The following is a 6,842-nucleotide window of genomic DNA, read 5'->3' as shown; positions in this document are numbered from 1 at the left end:
ATTTGAAAATCTTGAAGAAATGGACAGATTTCTTCAATGGTCAAGTGAACTTTCTCAAAAGAAGAAATTCAAATGGCCAAAAAACACATGAAAAAATGCTCACCATCTCTAGCCATTAAGGAAATGCAAATCAAAACCACACTAAAATTCCACCTCACCCCTGTTAGAATAGCCATCATTAGCAACACCACTAACAACAGGTGTTGGAAAGGATGCAGGGAAAAAGGAACCCTCTTACACTGCTGGTGGGAATGTAAACTAGTAAAACCACTCTGGAAAAAAATTTGGAGGCTTCTTAAAAATCTAAACAGAGATCTGCCACATGATCCAGTAATCCCACTCACTCCTGGGGATATACCCAAAGGAATGCAACACAGGTTACTCCAAAGGCACCTGCACACCCATGTTTATTGCAGCGCTATTCACAATGGCCAAGTTATAGAAACAGCCAAGATGCCCCACTACTGATGAATGGATTAAGAAAATGTGGTATTTATACAATGGAATACTACTCGGCCATGAAGAATGAAATCTTATTTGCAGGCAGATGGATGGAACTGGAGAATATCATCCTGAGCGAGGTTAGCCAGGCTCAGAAGACCAAAAATCATATGTTCTCCTTCATATGCTGACTTTAGATTAAGGGCAAACACAACAAGGGGATTGGACTTTGATCACATGATGAGGTGAGAGCACACAAGGGAGGTATGAGGATAGGCAAGAAACCCCCGAAAAACAAGATAGCGTTTGATGTCCTCAATTCGAAGGAGCTAATGCAGAAACTTTAAAGCAACAGAGGCCAATAGGAGAAGGGGACCAGGAACTAGAGAAAAGGTTAGATCAAAAGGAATTAACCTAGAAGGTAACACACATGCACAGGAAATCAATGTGAGTCAACTCCCTGTATAGCTATCCTTATCTCAACTAGTAAAAACCCTTGTTCCTTCCTATTATTGCTTATACTCTCTCTTCAACAAAATTAGAGATACAGGCAAAATAGTTTCTGCCTGGTAGTGAGGGAGTAGGGAGGGGGCAAGGCAGGTGCAGGGGGAAGCGGGGAGAAATGACCCAAGCATTGTATACACATATGAATAAAAGAAATTTTTAAAATAGTGATGTAATTGCAGATGATCTGATACTATATTTAAAGACCATAAAACCTCCACCAAAGAGCTCTTAGGTGTTAGAGACACTTTCAGCAAAGTAGCAAGATATAAAATCTGTAGAAAAATCAGTAACTTTTTTATATGCTATTACTGAACAGGCTGAGAAAGAAATTAGGGAAACAATTCCATTCATGGTAGCCTCAAAAAAAAAAAAAACAAAACCAAAAAACCAAAAAACCCATAGTAATGAACTTAACTAAGGAGATAAAAGACCTATACAAAAAAAAAAAAAAAAAAAACCCTGTAACACTTTGAAGAAAGTAATTGAAGAAGATTCTAGAAGATGGAACAACCTCCCATGTTTGATGGATCAGCTGAATTAATAATGTATAAGTGGCTATACCACCTCAAGCAATCTTCAGATTTGATGCAATGCCCATCAAAATTCCAACATTATTTTTTATAGAAATAGAAATATTAATCTTAAAATTCATATGGGAACAGAAAAGACCTTATTTATAACCAAAACAATCCTGAGAAAAAAGAACAATGCTGGAGATATCAAAATACCTGACTTCACGTTATATTATAGAGTCATAGAATAAAACCAGCATTATACTGGTACAAAAACACATACACCAATGAAATAGAAGACCCAGTAACAAGCCATCTGATTTTGCACAAAGGTTGGAGAAAATATAGGTTCTTCAATAAATTGTGTTGAGAAAACTAGATATTCATATGAATATCTAGATCTTCATATGAAGAAGACTGAAACTAGATGCCTATCTCTAACTCTGTACAAAAAAATCAATTTAAAATGAATCAAAGATCTTAGTGTATGAGCTGAAACTTTTAAACTACCAGAGGAAAACATTTCAAAATATAGACACAGGCAAAGACTTTCTGAATAGGACTCCAATTGCTCAGCAAATAAGAACAAGGATTGACAAAAATGGGATTCCATCAAATTAAAAAATCTTCTACACACTAAAGAAATCAATTGCCAGAATAAAGAGATAGCCTCATTATGTGATAGCTATTCATTGGACAAGGAATTAATATATAGAAAAAAGAGCTCATAAAATTAAACACCAAAATAATCTGATTAATAAATGAGCAAATGAACAGTTCTCAAAAGAAGTACAAATGACAATGAAATATATGAAGAAATGTTGAACACTCTTAGCCATAAAAAATGCCACAAATCAAAGTTACACTGAGATTCCATCTCTCCCCAGTCAGTATGGCAATCTTCAAGAAAGCAAACATCAGCAAATCCTGATGAAGGTACTGGGAAAAGGGACACTTTCTACACTGTAATAATGTAATTAGTGCATTCACTATGGAAATCAGTATGGAGGCCCCTCAAAAAAACTAAAAATATAACTACCTTATGATTCTGCTATACTACTCCTCAGCTTATCCCTGAAGGAATATAAGTTATTTACAATAGAGACATCAATCTTTATTTTAGCACTATTCACAATAGCCAAGCTATAACATCAGCCTAGGTATGCAAAAACCAATGGGTCAATAAAGAAAAGGTGTTATATATACACAATAGGGTATTATCCAACCATAAAGAAGAATAAAATTATGTTGTTTGCAGGAAAATGGATGGAACTGGGGATCATCATGTTAAGCAAAATAAGCCAGCCTCACAAAGGCAAATATCACATTTTCTCTCACACATGTAATCTAGACCAGATACAAAAAAAGGCATGGGTATGAAAGAGGAACTGGGTTTTTTTTTTTTGAGGAGGTAACCAGCAATAGGGGAGGGTGAAAGGAGAAGGTGATGGACGGGTGTGAATATGATGAAAGTACTTTATATACAAGTATGAAAATACATGAAATTTTAAAATACAATGACACCCATTTTCAATTATATAAAAGGAGAGGATAAGAAAGTAATAAAAAGGGGGTGAATATGTCCAAAATATATTATATGTATGTTTGGACATAATACAAGGAAACTCCTTTGTAAAATGAATTTACGCTAACAAAAATTTTAATTTTTAAATTATGTTATTGTTGTACTGGGGGTACATTGTGACATTTACTAAATTCTTACAATATATCGTAGTTGAATTCACTCCATAAGGAAAGGGTCAGGCAGTAACCCATGCTTCTAATCCTCTTTTTTTTGGTGGTACTAGGGTTTGAAGTCAGGGTCTCATGCTTGCTAGGCAGGTGCTTTACAACTTGAGCTACTCCACTAAAAAAATTTTAAAAGACAATATTAACATCCTCAAAACTTCACCCAAAATGAAGTGAGCTGTAAAGTCTATGTAATTTCTGACTACAGTCTCTTTAATGTCTCAGGTGTGCCACAGGGGACAATAAGGAACAGTTTCCCAGAGGACAGTATCAGTGAAGCCAGATAGGCTAAGCAAGGAACTTAATTGTCCCTCATTCTCATTATTCTAGATCAGCAGGACTAGGCTCTAAAAATAAGCCTCAGCTCCAACTGCCAAGTCCCCTGTGTCCCATTCTCTAGGTGCACTGAGGGACCACCGAGGAGACATCCAGATGTGAGAGCAGCGTGGAGACTCAGGCCCGAGGTTAACAACAGAAGTTGCACCTGGACTTCCCTCAGAGCCAACTGTGTTTTTAAGCATCAGGTGGAATTTGGGATTCTCTGGTCATAAACCATGCTTGCTTGATGAAAATAGCAATCAGTTCTACCTTCTTCAGTGGACAATTCATTACCTACCATAAATCTCCCACTGAAGACATCACTGTGGTTCTTTAAGCCACAAAAAAACCACCCAAGCTTCTCTGACATCTGCCCTGTCAAGTATTCAAGATGCCAGGCCCTGAGGGAGGTGAAGGCTTGGTTGTCAAACTCATGGCCTGCCTTGGTCCAGGATGTGCAGAACTTTCTCTCTGACTGCACAATTCACGATGGGGTCGCAGGTGTCCATTTCATTTACACTAGACAAGGCAGGCAGAGTGGTGAGGCTTTTGTTGAACTTGAATCAGAAAATGATGCAAAACTGGCTCTGAAAAAAAGACAGGGAAAGCATGGGACACTGGTACATTGAGGTGTTCAATTCACACAGAACCGAGATGGATTGGGTCTCGGAGCACAGTGGTGGAAACAGCACCGATAGCACCGATGATGGCTTCGTGAGCCTCTGGGGACTCCCATTTGGAGGAACAAAGGAAGAAATCGTTCAGTTCCTCTCAGGGTTGGAAATTGTGCCAAATGGGATCACATTGCCAGCGGATCCAGAGGGCAAGATTTCAGGGGAGACCTTTGTGCAGTTTGCCTCACAGAAGTTAGCCAAGAAGGCACTACAGATGCACAAGGAGAGAATAGGGCACAGGTATATCGAGGTGTTCAAGAGCAGTCAGGAAGAAGTTAGGTCTTACTCAGATCCGCCTCTGAAGTTTATGTCATGCAGCAGCCAGGGCCTTATGACCTACCTGGGACAGCCAGGAGGTACACTGGCATCAAGAAACAGGCAGGCCTGGAGAGGATGAGGTCCAGTGCCTACAGAGCAGGCCATGGGGGCCTATGAGGAGTACAGTGGTCTCAGTGATGTGATGGCTATGGCTTCCCCACCGACCTGTTTGGGAGAGACCTCAGCTACTGTCTCTCAGAAGTGTATGACCACAGATACAGAGATGGCGCGTTCACGGTGCACAGCACCACTGGCCACTGTGTCCACACGAGGGGGCTGCCCTACAAAGCCACCGAGAACAACATTTACAACTTCTTCTCTCCACTCAACCCTGGGAGAGTTCATATCGAGATTGACCCTGATGGAAGAGTGACAGGAGACGCTGATGTTGAGTTTGCCACCCATGAAGAAGCTGTGGCAAGACAGGGCCAACACCCAGCACAGATACACAGAACTGTTCCTGAACGCAACAACAGGAGCCAGCAGTGGGGCTTGTAGCAGACAGGTGATGCAGGGCATAGGGGTGTCTGCAGCCACTGTAAGTGGCCTGGGGAGCCAGTCAGTGAATGGCTGTTATGGGGCACACCATAGCGGTGGATATGACTAGTTTTGTAAGCGCATTTCAGTTGTTTCAATCCAGTTTTCATAGGCAGCCAATAAGTAGTGAAGAGAGCAGTTTTTAACTCTAGAGGAAGCTGTGGGACCCATTTTGCACCGTGAGGTTGTGAAACCTGAATTTAAAAAATGACTTCTTCAGTGTTTTCTCATGCAAACTTATCTTCTAGCATGTGATATTGAGTAACCTAAAACTATTTTCTTCAACTATTCTCGATTAACATTTTGGTAGTGAACTTCAGAGTGATGTTATCTGAGTTAAAGTAGTTTAAATATGTTAAATGTGGATCTTTGACACCACACGCAAGTGAGCACACTGGGACGATGTACCCTTTTGGAGAACCCAAAGGTGCTAGATCCCTAATTCAAAGAGAAACATTTCTCATGTTTGTTCACTCTATTTTATATTTTCATTTAAAATCCTCTTGGTTAAGTTTGTTTTTTAAAAGTTCATTTTGAGACTCGAGACACAATACTAATACTGTATCAACTGGTGAGGACATGACTTAAAGCTTTCTTTGTACTGTGATTTCCTTTTGGGTGTATTTTGCTAAGTGAAACTTGTTAAAGTTTTCTGTTAACTAAATTTTTTTCTTAAAATAAAGACTTTTTCACAAGCAATAATAATAATGATAATAATAACAAACAAGAACCTGTGACTCTGGTGTATCTCCTTATCCACTTTTTCAACCATAAGTTTTTATTAAAGGCATCCATTCCTTCTGTATCACTGCCATTGAAGCAGGTAATTTTTTTTTTTTAGTTTAGACTGCTGCACTATAAGAATCTACATGCAGAAGACCAGAAATTACCTGGCAATGTAAGCTTTGGTGCTAGCTACATAACTGCCTGACACTGTGGAATTATTCTCCGTCAGACAGTGAGTGGGAGAGAGATGATGGCTGGAGCTGGGGGATCAAATGGACAGATTCTAATACTTTGATCAACCAGCCACAGACATGCTCAACCTTCTCTTTGCTTTCATTTCTTCTATAGAAGAGGCTGAAAGCAATAGCAGACATTTTCTTTGTTGACCTTTGCTGCTGAGACAAAGGGGAAGTCACCCGGCAAGGCCTCTAAAAAGGTGTTTGCCAATCTATGAAAAAAGAGAAGGGCATGGGGAAGGCTCTGCTCTGCTGTCATCCCTGACACCTGGAACCACCACTTCCAGACACCTTCCTGGGTAAACAACTTAGGATTCTAGTCATTGATAGTTGGGTTTTCAGTTACCTGTAAGTGAATGTGCTTAGGGATCTGATCTTAGATTTCTCTGACAGCAGCAGCATGTGTCTGTTGCTGTTTTCTATACACATTCACCCAAAATTTTAAAAATTAAATATATCTCCATACAGACCCTAGAAATATTAGAGAGTAAATCAAAATCATAATGTTCTGAAGTTTTGTTTGCAGGAAGTTGCATAATCCCTAGTAAAAAAAATACGTCATGTATACATTCCCATCTTGTGCAATCCCAAATCACTGGTTCAGTTGAAAGTGCTAATAAATTATCCAGTTTCATGCTTTCAATGCAATAGAGTAGGCCAGGTCCCGAGATGATTTTCTGGGCCTTATGGAGGTAACCAGAGCGTGCAGCAGAACTCCTACTCAGACCTAACTGTGTGCTGGATCCTTCCACCCCTTTGTCCCAAAAGAATAGAGCTCTATAGGTGAAAATGGAATTATGCCTTCCTGCCATGAAGTGCTAGGA

General features: G+C 39.6%; 1 pseudogene; it reads left to right on the top strand.

Moving 5' to 3' along the window:
* The first annotated feature begins 3,982 nt into the window (after positions 1-3,982).
* On the top strand, positions 3,983-5,126 carry LOC109688694 (heterogeneous nuclear ribonucleoprotein F-like; annotated as a pseudogene).
* Positions 5,127-6,842: the final 1,716 nt, after the last annotated feature.

Source organism: Castor canadensis, chromosome 10 (genome assembly GCF_047511655.1).
Source record: "Castor canadensis chromosome 10, mCasCan1.hap1v2, whole genome shotgun sequence".
Classification (NCBI taxonomy): domain Eukaryota; kingdom Metazoa; phylum Chordata; class Mammalia; order Rodentia; family Castoridae; genus Castor; species Castor canadensis.
The sequence above is the reverse complement of the archived record's forward strand: the minus strand, read 5'-3'. Positions and strand labels throughout refer to the sequence as shown.